We start from the raw sequence: 12,751 nt of genomic DNA, 5'->3' as shown, positions 1-12,751 counted from the left end.
TGGTAACTGGACTTATTGTGGTGATTATTTTATAATGTGTAAAAATATCAAGGGACTTCTCTGGTGGTGCAGTAGGTAGGACTCCGTTCTCCCAATGCAGGGAGCCTAGGTTTGATCCCTGGTCAAGGAACTAGATCCCACATGCATGCTGCAACTAATAGTTTGCCTGCCACAACTAAGGAGCCCCCAAGCCGCAACTAAGGAACACACGTGCTGCAACTAAGACTCAGCGCAACCAAATAAAAATAAATAAATAAATATTAAAAAAATAAAATAGTAGCACCTGGTGTTTAAAAATATGTATATGTATATCGAATCATGGGAGTTCCCTGCTGGTCTAGTAGTTAGAATTCAGTGTTTTCAGTGCCTTGGCCCAGGTTCAATCCCTGGTTGGGGAACTGAGATGCCGCAAGCCATGCGGTGCGGGAAAAAAAAAAAAATTGAATCACTATGTTGTACACTTGAAACTAATGTATTATTGTATGTTACATATAACTTAATTATATATATTTAAATGTATATTTATATATATTTACATAAAACGTTGAATTTGATAAGCCCTTGATGAAAATGCTTACAGTGTGATTTTATAATCAGAGAAAAAGAAAATCTTAAAAGGAAGTGCCCAACCAAACATCCTCATGTTTTTCTTATTATAAAAACTAACACAAACTTCACATTTCTGTTTTCAAATTAATTTTTATTTACATCAGTGTTGTACATCCTCATGAGTTGTGGGTTTTTTAAAGGACATAGTATTCCAAGTTTTTAACAAAAAAGTGGAAGACTTGCCTCATACCTCCCTCTGCCTAGAGGCAAATATGGTAAAACATGTAGCTATTTCTTCTTGTATTTTTCACCATTTTTCTAAATGATGTTTCTACTTCAGAACTTCTTTTAAGTTTAATATATTGCACCGCTGTATCCGCACTAAAGCCTTGATCAAACAATAACAAAATGGCAAGAATACATCATCCAGGCCTGAATAAAAGCCAAGTCTAAGTTTCACCAATGAGACAATGCAAAAACAAAAACAAAAAATGAGTTTAGGGCCATATTTGTACATATTACATATGAATATAGTATATATATTATATATAAAATAGTCAAATGCCTACATGTAATACTTAAATTTCATTATTTAGTTATATATAAAATGGTCAAATGACATGTAATATTCAACTTTTTAAATTTACTTAAACATATTTAAAATACTATATTATGAAAAACCGTATTAATTTAAGAATAGTGCTATTCTTCCATTGTATGAGAAACTTTGTAAGGTTACAAGTATGAGGCATCTACATGTTTTTCTAAAGGATGATCTGGGGAAAAGCTTTGCTTTATAATTGAACATACATAATACTTCCTCAATTTGGGAATTCTTCAATCATTTTAATTTTTTAAATCATTTTCACAATTTATTCTCTTTTTTAAGTTGTATATTGATTAGAAAAGTCTTCATTACTTATTTTAATAAATATTAGCACCTTTTTGGAGTATTACTTAATACAGGTAAGCATGTGTTTTCAGAAAAGTAGAGTGCACTTATTTATTTCTACTCTTTTCCCCAAAACTAACCTTTAAACTTGCTGCAGGACTTCCCTGGTGGTGCAGTGGTTAAGAATACGCCTGGCAATGCAGGGGACACGGGTTCGATCCCTGGTCCGGGAAGATACCACATGCCTCAGAGCAACTAAGCCCATGCACCACGACTACTGAGCCTGTGCTCTAGAGCCCACGAGCCACAACTACTGAAGCCCGCGTGCTGCAACTACTGAAGCCCACGCACCTAGAGCCCGTGCTCTGCAACAAAAGAAGCCCCTGCTCCCCGCAACTAGAGAAAGCCCACGTGCAGAAACGAAGGCCCAACGCAGCCAAAAATAAATAATTAATTAATTAATTTAAAAAATTTAAACTTGTTGCAGCACCTTATGATAGGGTGTATTTTTAATGTTCCCTGGGTTTTTCCCTCTAATGGTAAAGGTAATAAAAATCATGTTGGGACCACTGTCTAGTATTTTGAAGAAATGATAAATGATAAAGCTACAGCCATTCCTCCTTATATCAAAATAAATTATACATAACCAAATAACTCAGAAGCCATAGAAAAAAATTAATAAACATGACTATGCAAAAATTAAGCACATGTGGGCCTCTCACCTTCTGAGATGGCCTACACTCTCTCTGTGGAGTGTTTCTCTCTAAATAAATCCACTTCTTACCTTAAAAGAAAGAGAAAAAGGACTTCCCTGGTGATCCAGTGGTTAAGAATCCCCCTTCCAATGCAGGGAACGTGGGTTCGATCCCTGGTCGTATTAATATCCCACATGCCAAGGAGCAACTAAGACCACACACTCTAGAGCCCATGCGCCACAACCAGAGAGACCGTGCGCCGCAACAAAAGATCCCGTGTGCCGCAACTAAGACCTGACACAGCCAAATAAATAAATAAACATTTAAAAATAATAATAATAAAGAAAGGATTTTCTCTAAAAAAAATATTAAGCACATGTGTGTGGCATAAAAATACAAAAGCAAAATCAGGAGATAAACAATGTACAAGGAAAAAAATTTCACAATTCCCGTAACAGACAAAAGGCTGACTTCCCCAGTTTAAAAAAAGTGCAAACAAATCAGTAAGTAAAAGATTAACAGGACTTCCTTGGTGGCACAGTGGTTAAGAATCCACCTGCCAATGCAGGGGCACGGGTTCGAGCCCTGGTCCGGGAAGATCCCACATACCGTGGAGCAACTAAGCCCATGTTCCACAATGACTGAGCCTGCTCTCTAGAGCCCACGTACCACAACTACTGAAGCCTGTGCACCTAGAGCTCGTGCTCTGCAACAATAGAAGCCACCACAATGAGAAGCCGCACACCACAACTAAGAGTAGCCCCCACTCGCCGCAGCTAGGGAAAGCCCGAGTGCAGCAACGAAGACCCAATGCAGCCAAAAATAAATAAATAAATTTATTAAAAAATAATATTAACAACCCAACAGAAAATTGGGTCAAGAATATGACTACCTTCAGAAACATAAATAACCAATAAACATATAACTATAAGTGCAACCTCAGTCATAATTATGAAACTGCTAATCACTCAGAGGAAGATAAATTGTTCACCTCTCAGAGAAGCAAAATGTCTAAAGTTTGATAATACCCGGTGCTAGAGCAGAAGTGAGAAAGTAAACACCTTCATACATTGTCGGATATGAGTGTAAATTGGTACAATTTAGCAATTTGGTGGTATTTATGAACTTTTATAAAACTTATATTTTGTTGACTGGACAATTTTTCTCTACAAATTTACCCTGTGATGTACACCAAAATATGTTCAAGAAGGCCATTGCAAAATTCTTTGCAACAGAAAAAAATTGGAAACAACCAAAATGTCCCTCAATGGGATGGAGAAGAAGAGATCAGTGGATGAATAAAGTACAGTATTTGTGTTATGAACTACTACTATAAAGCCATTAAAAAAAGAGTAAGATACTCTTTTTGTGCAGTATGGAGAGATCTCTATGATGGATTATCACATGAAAAAGGAAGGTTGAGAAGAGTATGATAGCATTATCTCTTCTGGGCAGTTTTTCATAATTCATATATTTATTGAAAAAAAAAATCCCTGTAAAAGTGGACCCCTGCATTTCAAATCCGTTTTGTTCAAGGGTCAACTGTATGTACATTTGCACCTGATTTTTTTCTTTAAAAATCATATATGTGAATGCCTTTTCAGAGAAGGAGCTGGGCAGGTACAGAAAAAAGGCTTTTAGCTTCAGCTAACATCTTTCTGAACTGTTTGTACGAAGTCAATATAGTCATCTCACCACTTTTGTTTTCTTCTTTATGCTTTTTTCGTATGCTTTTTAAAAGAGCAAATATAATTTAACTTACAAATGCTGGTTTTAAAAAAAAACGCTTTAAAAATACATAGTACAAAATATAGCATAGAAATCTCATAGAACTTTTTAACATCGCTTAAGTTCTTTGCACCTCAAGACGCGCAGCGTCAGGGCCCCAACCTCAGGACCAGAAAAACCGCCCAGTCTCCTCGGCCCCTGGCCTACAACTCCCACAAGGCATCACGAAAACTGCGTATAAAGGAGCGACAGGAGACAGCCCAGTTACTTCCGGTCTCTAGGAAACGTCCCTCCGGAAGTGCTTTTTTTTTTTTATCGTCACAGGTCGTAGGCTTTAAGTGGGAAGAAGAAAGCTAACTCTGCTCAAAAGAAAAGGAGAAAGGCTGGAAGGTAAGCGTTTACAAGCCCTAGAAGCTCCGAACGAGGACAGAAATTAGGCAGCCCATAGGTGAGCTCTGCGCGGCCAGCTACCAGAGTCGTTCTCAGATGTGCAGCTCTCCTCCTGCTTCTCCCTTTTCCTTCCAGTCTCACGCTAAGTTCTGTTGTGCAGGGCAAAATCGGCACATTTCCCTTGCGGTTCTTCGGAACCCGAGCTTCCAAGGCGCCAAACCCCAAGTTCCAGAAAGTACCTGCAACCATTCGTTCTGATTTCCCTGCTCCCGGCTCAGGCTGGGATTTTGGACACCAGCTGAGCTCTCTGATAAAAAGGCCTAGTTTCCGATTTAGCTCCTACCTCCCAACGTCTTTTCCACAGAACCTGCTGCTCTGTTCCAACATAAGATCCAGTGGAAAGAAAACGGAACCTGCCAGGACCTTAGCCTCCCTATGTTTTAGTCCCTGCATTTTATTAGGCTGCCTGATAAAATCCCTCCCTGACTGCCAGAGTAAAACAGCATTCTGAGACAAGAACAGGATATATTTAAAAATTTTTTTTAAAGTCTTTCTGTTAAGTCAGACATAGAATCTGTAAATGATTCGTTAAAGGCTGTCGAAACATTGCTTTGAAGTTTTAATCAAGTGCAAAGTGCAATGACAAATGCTAGTAATTCACTTGTTAATGTGTGCGAATAGCGATAGTGGGGGACGGGAGTAAATGGGAACTCTGCTTAGTTTGGCTGTGAACCTAAAACTGCTCTGAAAAATTCTTTATTTTTTAAAGATAATGGTAATAACAGGAAGTATAATCACCATTATTGAGCTCCTACTCTATTCCATTGGTAAAGCTAGCATTTGAACCGTGCTGTGTCTGACTCCAAAGCTCATAGTGAATAAAATGCATTAAAACACTGCACCAGATTATCTGGCCAGAATTTAGGCATTTCAGAAAATGCACTTGACAAGGCTGTTAGGAGACCTGATTTGTCGTATCAGCTCTCTACTGGCTCCTTGTTGACCCACACTTACTTGATTTGAGAAGGAGGATGTCAGATCAGAGCAATGATTCTCAAACTTAAAACTGCACACGAATCACCTGGTGATTTGGTGAAGATAAAACATCTGCTTCAGGATGTCTAGGTGAGGTCTGAGATTCTGCATTTCTGACAAGCCCCCAGGTGAAGTCCCTGTTAATCCAGGAGCCACACTTGGAATAGCAGAGGGCAGGATGATCTCTGAGATCCTTTCAAGTTTTAACACTCTCACAGTGGATCGTTCTTTCCCCCCTCTAACCTTAGCACCTTTGCTCTTAAGGAAATATTGAAGGATCAGTCAAAAAAAGAGAGTGACAGGGGCTTCCCTGGTGGCGCAGTGGTTGAGAGTCCGCCTGCCGATGCAGGGGACATGGGTTCGTGCCCCGGTCCGGGAAGATCCCACATGCCGCGGAGCAGCTGGGCCCGTGAGCCATGGCCGCTGAGCCTGCGCACCCGGAGCCTGTGCTCCGCAATGGGAGAGGCCACAACGGTGAGAGGCCCGTGTACCGCAAAAAAAAAAAAAAAAAAAGAGTTACAGAAGTAAAGATTCCTAACTGAAGCCAAAATATGAAAATAAAATGTAACTTTATAATGTCTCTGGAAAGATACCCAGGAAACCCATAAGAGTAGCTGCCTTCAGGGAGGCAGACTTGATGGCTCAAGGACAGGAATGGCAGGTAAACTTTACTGTGTACTTTTATACCTTTCTCATTTTTACTATGTGTGTGTGTGTTCTCTCTTTTTAAAAAATAATTCATTTTTGTGCTCGCTTCGGCAGCACATGTACTAAAATTGGAATGATACAGAGAAGATTACCATGACCCCTGTGCAAGGATGACACGCAAATTCGTGAAGCGTTCCGTATTTTTAGTCATGTACCACAATGTTCATTGCAGCTCTATTTACAATAGCCAGGACATGGAAGCAACCTAAGTGTCCATGGACAGATGAATGGATAAAGAAGATGTAGCACACGTATACAATGGAATATTACTCAGCCGTGAAAAGGAACAAAATTGAGTTATTTGTAGTGAGGTGGATGTACCTAGAGTCTGTCATACAGAGTGAAGTAAGTCAGAAAGAGAAAAATACCATATGCTAACACATATATATGGAATCTAAAAAAAAAGGTCATGAAGAACCTGGGGCAAGATGGGAATAAAGACACAGACCTACTAAAGAATGGACTTGAGGACACTGGGAGGGGGAAGGGTAAGCTGGGACAATGTGAGAGAGTGACATGGACATATATACACTACCAAACGTAAAATAGATAGCTAGTGGGAAGCAGTCACATAGCACAGGGAGATCAGCTGGGTACTTTGTGACCAGCTAGAAGGGTGGGATAGGGAGGGTGGGAGGGAGGGAGACGCAAGAGGGAAGAGATGGAGATATATGTATATGTATAACTGATTCACTTTGTTATAAAGCAGAAACTAACACACCATTGTAAAGCAATTATACTCCAATAAAAACATTAAAAAAATAATTCATTTTTAATTATCACGGAAAAGTGGTTAATATGCCACTCGTTAGTGAGGCAGAAGTCACTGAGTTATTAGTTTGGACCTACTATTACTGTAACAGATTTCTTTTAAACAGAAAGAAATTAGTTTAACAGTCACTTGATTATGTTTGGGAAACAAGCACTTGAATATCTCCCTGACATTTCAGCTTTCTTCCTCTCTTCTCAAATAGAATTGCAGTGGAGTATATTGGTAATATAGTCGTCAAATCAGATATGATGGTAGTTTTAGGAAAATAGTGACTTAAGTGCATGAAACTGGGCCAAATAACTCATGAGATAACTTCTGGCAGTAAGATCTGAGATTATCTGGTCCTATGAGTTCTGATTCCCAGAACCTAGACCAGTGATCCTCTAGTCTGGCTACACATTAAAATCACTTGCTGGGGAATTCCCTGGCAGTCCAGTGGTTAGAACTCCGGGCTTCCACTGCAAGGGGCCCAGGTTTGATCCCACAAGCTGGTGGCCCACCCAAAAAAAAATCACTTGGTGCGTATACGTATATACACACACACATGTACATACACATACATGTATATACATATATACACACATACCAGTGCCAGGACCCTTCTGTAGGTCAATTAAAATGGAGTTTCTAGGGGCGGGGCATGGATTTTTTTTTTTTTTTAAGCTATGGCCAGTGATTATAATGTGCATCAAGGTATAACCTAGACCAAGGATATTAATCTGATACTCAGGAAATATGAATGGAATAAAAACAAGAAACTTGGCCTTCCCTGGTGGCGCAGTGGTTAAGAATCCGCCTGCCAATGCAGGGGACACGAGTTCAAGCCCTGGTCCAGGAAGATCCCACATGCCACGGAGCAACTAAGCCCGTGTGCCACAGCTACTGAGCCTGCGCTCTAGAGCCCATGTGCCACAACTACTGAAGCCTGTGCATCTAGAGCCCATGCTCCACAACAAGAGAAGCCGCCACAATGAGAAGACCGCACACTGCAACGAAGAGTTAGACCCATCTCGCTGCAACTAGAGAAAGCCCGCCTGCAGCAACAAAGACCCAGTGCAGCCAGAAAAATTATGATAATAATAAAATAAATAAATTTTTTTAAAAAAACAAGAAACTTTTAATGAATACTTTCTGTGTCGTAGGCCCCATTGTTCTCTTTCGTAAATTCAGAGAATCCATTTGATTCAGCGATAAGTTCACAGATACTGTGATTCTGTAAAAGCCCACACTTGCTAGATAACTGTTTGCCAAAAGGAATTGAAATCTAAATATAGAATAATACTCATGAGCAGCTTCACGGCTGAGCAAAAAATCTCTGAGTACTTGGTTTGTGCCTAGCACTGTGAGAGATGTAAATGAAATCTGTTTTAGCAGTTCCTCACAAGGAACTTGCATTGCAATTAAAGAGACAAGATTGAACTTGTGACCCAGTGATCAAATCAAAATTTGGTCCTACCAAACCATGTTCCTAAAATGTTGTGAAATCATTGCCAACATTTTTTTTAGCATCTTTATTGGAGTATAATTGCTTTACATTACTGTGTTAGTTGCTGGTATAACAAAGTGAATCAGCTCTATGTATACATATATCCCCATATCCCCTCCCTCTTGCATCTCCCTCCCACTCTCCCTATCCCACCCCTCTAGGTGGTCACAAAGCACCGAGCTGATCTCCCTGTGCAACGTTTTTAAATTGGGAGGTTTTGCATAAAATTCCAGACTTCTACCTTCTCTTGAAAAATTGAAAGATCTGATGATTTGGGATTCAATTACCATTCCCAACGGCAGCATTTGTCTGGAGCTGAGCTGGGAACACCCCCTTTAGATGGGGCCCATGCTGTTGAGTTTGTCACAGTCTCCTAACTCTGTTGCTCTCTGATACTGAGGCCAAGTGTCAGTTGCCAGGCATTATCACAAATCTTTATAAGAGGAAAGTGAAATATTTTTGATCCCTATTTTATCAAATGTAGAACAAAAAATGGAGCACAAAAGCCACATGTTTCAAGAAAAACAAGGGAGGACATATCCCTTTGAGAAAATAAAGACAATTATGGGCCTTCCCTGCTGGTGCAGTGGTTAAGAATCTGCCTGCCAATGCAGGGGACAAGGGTTCGAGCCCTGGTCTGGGAAGACCCCACATACTGCGGAGCAACTAAGCCCATGTGCCACAACTACTGAGCCCGTGTGCCACAACTACTGAAGCCTGCACACCTAGAGCCTGTGCTCTTCAACAAGAGAAGACACTGCAATGAGAAGCCCATGCACCACAACGAAGAGTAGCCCCTGCTCGCCGCAACTAGAGAAAGCCCACACGCAGCAACGAAGGCCCAATGCAGCCAATAAATAAATAAATAAATAATATATATATATATATATATATATGTATATATATATATATATATATATAAAAGACTATTATGTCAGGTTCTCTGTACTCACATCCTGGTCCCTATATACATCTGAATTTATGCCCTGTGATCTACACTGATTATATAGTCACTACCTATCCAAATAAAAAACTATATTCGAGTGTTGATTGCTGGCTAAATGCCTGTGGTCTAGAGTCAGACAGGGATTCAATTCCAAGCCACCACTTAGCAGCCCTGATCCTACTTTATGCCCCGATGCCTCAGGTCTACCTTCTCCATCTGTATAAGGCAGGTAATAACAGGACCACCTCACAGGATTGATTTGAGGATTGAACAAGGTAACATTAATTAACGGTGTCTGGTACCCAGTGACAGCTCCCTAAATGTCAGCTATTTTTATCCTTGTCAGGAAATGCCAAGGGATGAGTTGAGGGGGAAAGCAAGTTGTCGGGGGAAGCTATGTAGAAGGGGTGAGCTGACCAAGAGGGGTGGGAGACGTAGCTCGTCCAGGTGGAGAGAAGACAGGGCAGTATAGGCCTGAGGAAAGGCTCAGAAGAGATGGTGTGACCAGGGCCTGGATGTTTAAGCCACACAGTTGTGAGACTACTGCACTGGAGCGTTTTCCTCATGTTTTGATTTTAAAATCTGAAGACTTTGCTGGCCCCTGCTTTATGGTATACAGTAGCGATTTTTGGATTTTTCCCACTCACCATGTGGCAAGGATTGCACGATTTCAAGAATTCAAACTTTTGAGTATTTCAGAGTTCATTAACTTTAGCATCTCACCATGGGATGCTTGTGCTTAGACACTGTCACCAGCACTGCCCCACAGCCGCCACTAGAGGGACTAAGACCAAAGGAATCAGCAAGCTTCTAGGTACAAAATTCACTTTCCTAGATTCCTACTTCAACACTATTTACATTTTTTTCCTTTGAAGCATATTTCTTTTATGCACTTTAAAATACTTTTAAAAATCCAAATCCTGCTGGAGTGTAGGAAATTAGAGTACTACTAACCATTATCCCCATAAAATAGCCACTTAATAATGTTAATAAGGTTTTGTGTGTCCTTCCAGATATTTTCAATATATATACAAACATACGTATTATTCTTTTATTTAAACCCATGATTTGTCCCCTGACTACCATTCTGACTTCATCTCCTACCACTCTCTGCCTGCTCTACAGACTATATTCTAGATCTTCAAACTTGCCAACTTGTTCCATTCTCAAGACCTTTGCACTCGCTACATTATCTTCCTGGACCACTCTCTTCTCCCAGGTTATCCTCACTCAGGGGTTAGTTCATAGGTTATTTCCTCAGAGAGATCTTCATGACACCCATCAAGTAACTATTCCCCAACCCAAGTCACTCCCCACCACCATGTTTTATTTCTTCCATCACTGTTTGAAATTACCTTGTTTATTTATGTGCTTGCCTACCTACTCATTACTAAAATGTAATCTCCATGATAGCAGGAACCTTGGCTGCCTTATTTTCTTCCATATCACTAGTATCTAGAGCATAAATTAAGGACCTAAAAGTATTTGTTAATTGAATAAGTACATGAAAGAATACTGTACTTACTATTCTGTAACTTTTTAATTTCACTTAAAGTATCTTGAGATGATAAGGTTTATAGAGAATTCAGAACAAATGGAAGCATGTCCCCAAAAATGAAATAGATGGGAAAAATGAAAACTAGAAAACTAGAGAGGGGATGTAAAAAAAAAAAAAAGCATCTTATATAAGTTGTATTTTACTTACTGTAGATAAGCTTATTCTTTTATTTCAGTCATATCCTTAATTTTTAAATTTAATTTATTCTGGTTAGGTATTCAAAAGCCTCAAAAATAAAAAATGTAAGAGGTATTCAGTGGAAAGTCTGACATCCATTTCTGCCTAATAGCTACTTAGTTCCTACTCAACCAGGTAACCATTTATATTATATTAGTTTTTGTGTATCCTTCTTTATGCAAACACACACATAATATATATATTTTTTTATTTATTTATGTATTATTATTTTTTTTTTTTTGCGGTACGTGGGCCTCTCACTGTTGTGGCCTCTCCCGTTGCGGAGCACAGGCTCCAGATGCGCAGGCTCAGCGGCCATGGTTCACGGGCCCAGCCGCTCCGCGGCATGTGGGATCTTCCCGGACCGGGGCACGAACCCGTGTCCCCTGCAACGGCAGGCGGACTCTCAACCACTGCGCCACCAGGGAAGCCCACATATATTTTTTTATTCTTATTTTCATCCCTTTTTTGCACAAAACAGTAGCATATTATATATATACTGTTCTGCACCTTCATTTTTTAACAGCTGCACGGTATTCATAATTTATAAGGATCTATCATTTATTTTGCTCAGTTGATTGACTTTTGGTTGTTTTCAATTTTTGTTATTGTAATCAATGTTTTGGTAATCATTTTTATGCTTGATAACTGTACAGTGGCATAAATTCCTGGGAGTGGAATGACTAAATCAATAGGTGTGTGTATGTGTATATATATACACCTACTGATACAGGTTCATATATATATAGAATCATGAAACGTCTTACCAGATTTCCCTCCAAGAAGGCTGCCTCAGTTTCTACTCCCACCAGCAGTGTACAAGAGCACCAACTTCCCCACACCCTCGCCAAGTCCTAAATATTATAGGCTTGAAAATGTTTGCCAATCTGATGGATGAAAAATGGTTGTTATTCTTATTTTCATTTCTCTAAGTATGCATGAAGTTGAATACCTTTTCATATTTTTAAAATAGCTTTATCGATGTAAGTTCACATAACCGTGTAATTCACCCACTTAAAGTATACAGTTGAATGGTTTTTAGTATATTCACAACCATCAACACAGTTGCACAGAGGTGCAACCATCACCACAGTTAATTTTATTTTTTTATTAATTTTTATTGGAGTATAGTTGATTTACAATGTTGTGTTAGTTTCTGCTGTACAGCAGAGTGAATCAGTTATACATACACATATATCTACTCTTTTAGATTCTATTCCCATATTCCCATTACAGAGTACTGAGTAGAGTTCCCTGTGCTATACAGTAGGTTCATATTAGTTATCTATTTTACATATAGTAGTGTGTATATGGCAATCCCAACCTCCTAATTTATCCCTACCCCCCCCACAGTCAATTTTAGAACATTTGTGTCACCTCAAAAAGAAACCCATATCCTATAGATGTCAGTCCCCATCCCTCCATTACCCCCAGACCTAAGAAACCACAAATCTACTTTCTCTATAGATTTGCGGTTTCTGGACATTGCATATAAATGGAATCATATAATGAGTAGGTTTTTGTGAGAGGCTTCTTCCACTTAGTATTAACGATTTTAAGATTCATCCGTGTTGTATCATGCTTTGGTACTTCATTCCCTTTTATGGCCAAATAATATTCCATGGTATGAATAGATATTTTTAAATCCATTTGTCATTTGATGGACATTTGTGTTGTTTCCACCATATATATATATTTTTAACAACATAGAATTTTAGAGTGGGCAAGGGCCCTAGAATTGTGACAATAAGACTACACTTAACAAATAGTCTCCTTAATTACTATAATTGAGTGTCGGTTCTGGTGGGTAAAACA

The 12,751-nt window shown here is 39.3% G+C and overlaps 1 non-coding gene across 1 annotated transcript; it reads left to right on the top strand.

Annotated features, from left to right (window-relative positions):
* Positions 1-6,035: 6,035 nt before the first annotated feature.
* LOC117308603 (U6 spliceosomal RNA) lies at positions 6,036-6,142 on the top strand. Its single transcript, XR_004522694.1, has one exon. It is a non-coding gene; the product is annotated as a U6 spliceosomal RNA (small nuclear RNA).
* The last annotated feature ends 6,609 nt before the right edge of the window (positions 6,143-12,751 follow it).

The sequence above is a fragment of the Tursiops truncatus genome, chromosome 16 (assembly GCF_011762595.2).
Source record: "Tursiops truncatus isolate mTurTru1 chromosome 16, mTurTru1.mat.Y, whole genome shotgun sequence".
NCBI classification, from domain to species: Eukaryota; Metazoa; Chordata; class Mammalia; order Artiodactyla; family Delphinidae; genus Tursiops; species Tursiops truncatus.
The sequence above is the reverse complement of the archived record's forward strand: the minus strand, read 5'-3'. Positions and strand labels throughout refer to the sequence as shown.